The sequence below is a fragment of the Colobus angolensis genome, unplaced genomic scaffold (genome assembly GCF_000951035.1).
Source record: "Colobus angolensis palliatus isolate OR3802 unplaced genomic scaffold, Cang.pa_1.0 Scaffold459, whole genome shotgun sequence".
NCBI lineage: Eukaryota > Metazoa > Chordata > Mammalia > Primates > Cercopithecidae > Colobus > Colobus angolensis.
This window is the reverse complement of record NW_012118032.1, coordinates 1,220,251-1,223,169: the sequence shown is the minus strand read 5'-3', so window position 1 is coordinate 1,223,169 and position 2,919 is coordinate 1,220,251.

The following is a 2,919-nucleotide window of genomic DNA, read 5'->3' as shown; positions in this document are numbered from 1 at the left end:
CGGGTTGCGCCTGCGCAGTCGACCGGTGTCGTTCCTGGGCGCGGGGAAAGTTGACGGTGAAGAACCCGGAACTGCGCCATCTTGCCTCCGTTCGTCATAACACTCACCTCAAATGGTCCAGTACCTTGACCTCCCAAAGTGCTGAGATTACAGGTATGAGCTACTGTGCTGGCCTGAAGCCTTGTTTTCAATTATTTAAAATATATACCTAAGAGTAGAATTGCTGGGTCCTAAAGTAATTGTATATTTAAGTTTTGGAGGAACCGCCAAATTGTTTTCTACAACACTGTAGCCACAGAAAGGAGTGGAACACTGACACAACATCCACTGTCCCCAAACTTTTTGGCACCAGTGACAGGTGTTGTGGAAGACAATTTTTCCATGGATGGCAGTTGGGGTGGGGCGTGTTGATTCAAGCACATTACATTGATTGTGCACTTTATTTCTATTATTATTACATTGTACTGTAGAATGAAATGATTCTACAACTCACCATCATGGAATTGCTCACCTCCTGCTGTGCGGCCCGGTTCCTAACAGGCCACAGACTGGTATGGGGCTTGGGGACCCCTGTATTATAACACGGTGAATCTTAAAAACATGATCAGTGAATGAAGCTACACACAAAAGTTACACACACAAAAGGACTGTACAATTCCACTGATATGAAATGTCAAGACTGGGCAAATCCATAGAAACAGAAAAAAAATTAGTGGCTGCCCAGGGGTGTGGGGATAGATGGAATATACAATAATTGCTAATGGACACAGGATCTCCTTTTGGGGTGATAAAAGTCTTCTTGAAATCGATGGAGATGGTGGTTGTCCAACATTGTGAGTGTACTACATGCCGCTAATGATAAATGTTATGTTATGTGTATTTGATCACACTAAAATAATCATAGTGAAAATAAATAGGGCAATAAGAGTATGGAAAATAGCCAGATGCTGCAAATGAATATTTTATCTTATCTTGAGCCAACTGTAAATAAGATACAACTGGTGGCAAACTTGCAAAACACCAATAAATATAAATTTCCTCTCAAGGGGAAGGTATCATTGGGAGAACTTTTCTTCTATTAATATCTATTAAAGGCTGAGCACTGTGACTTAACATCTATTAAAGGCTGGGCATGGTGGCTCACACCTGTAATTCTAGTGCTTTGGGAGGCTGAGGCAGGAAGCTGGTTTGAGACTAGCCTGGACAACATAGCAAGACCCAATTTCTAAAGAGATAGAAAACTTAGCTGGGTTTGGTGGTGTGCACCTGTAGTCCCAGCTACTTGGGACGCTGAGGTGAGAGGATCACTGGACACCAGGATTTCAAGGCTGCAGTGAGCTGTGATTGCACCACTGCAGTCCAACCTGAGTGATAGAGTGAGGATCTGTCCCTAAAAATAAAAAATAATCATAATCATAATAAAACACAGGAAACCATCCATTAACATCTGACATGCAGTTTCTCTGCACCAATGTCCTTATTTTGAGGTTATCAAAGAGACATACGTAGCATGGAAGTTGAGCAGTTATTAGAGAGAAGGCTAAACTTTCCAGAATAAATCAAGCTAAGGCATATATTTAACATCCTGAGAGATGGTGAAGTAGAAAAGAAACAGACTATATTTCTGCCACAATCAACTTTATATTGCTGCGGTGGCCATGGCCATACTTCAAATAAATAAAATATATAATATATAGTGCAGATTTAAGTGCTAAGGAGAAAAATAAAGCAAAGGAGTAGAGGGCATGTTTTCAAGATAAACGTGTTTTTCAAAATTAAAATTTCTTTGAGGATGACATGCCCCCAAATCACCCCTTGATACACAAAGAACAATGTCCTAATATGTGTCCCTTTAAAACCGAGAGAATAAAAGCGTATTATTAAATGTGTGTGTCTGCCAATTACCAAACTGATCGTTTTTCAAACAAACTACGTAATGCAGTGGACTCTGAAAATAATTGAGTGAGGGAAGCCAGAATCCGATACAATCACATAGCCTTGCAACTTACTTAGAATCCTCTGTGCAGAATGGCTGAAAGGTTTCTCAGTTTACAATTATAAATCAGGTCTGAATACCCCGCAAACACATCACCCAGATGCCTTTTTAACTCCTTCTCTCTCTCTGCCTCCCTTCTTCTTCCTGACACTTGATTTTTAAAATGTATTTCTTTTTCCTTATGTCAAATGAAGTGGCATTTGGAAATTTCCTCTTTAAGACTAAAATACCCAGAATACAAGACAGCACAGTTCTGCAAGGCCAGAGTTTAATTGTGGAAAAAACATGATGCTTCCATCAACATTTTGACAAAGTATATAAAATGATATTCTGGAAGAAGAAACATTAACTTACAGAGTGTTCTCTTTAATAACTGAATATTGATAAAAAAACATTTATTGAACAGAGCACACTGAGCCAAAACGAAGTCTACCCATCTCTATCTATCTTTACCTGTGTATGTATCTATGTGTGTATGCATGTATGTATATATATATGTTAGTATGTGTGTATCTATCTATCCATCTGTCTGTCCGTCTATCCATCCATCCATCCATTCATCTGTCCATTTATTCAGCCATCCATCCATTGATCCATCCATCCATCCATTCAACCTTCTACCCAATCTGTCTATCCATCTATCTATTCATCCGTCTATCGATCTATCTATTCATCCATCCATCCATTATCTATCTATTCATCCATCCATCCACTCATCTATCTATCCATTGATCCATCCATCAGTCTATCCATCTATCAGTCCATTTACTCAACCATTCATCCATTTATCCATCTATCCACTTATTCATCTAGCTATCCATTATTCCATCCATCCATCCATCCATTGATCTATATATCTATTTATCCATCCATCCATCCATTCAACCATCTATCCATCTATCTACCTGTCCGTCCATCCATCC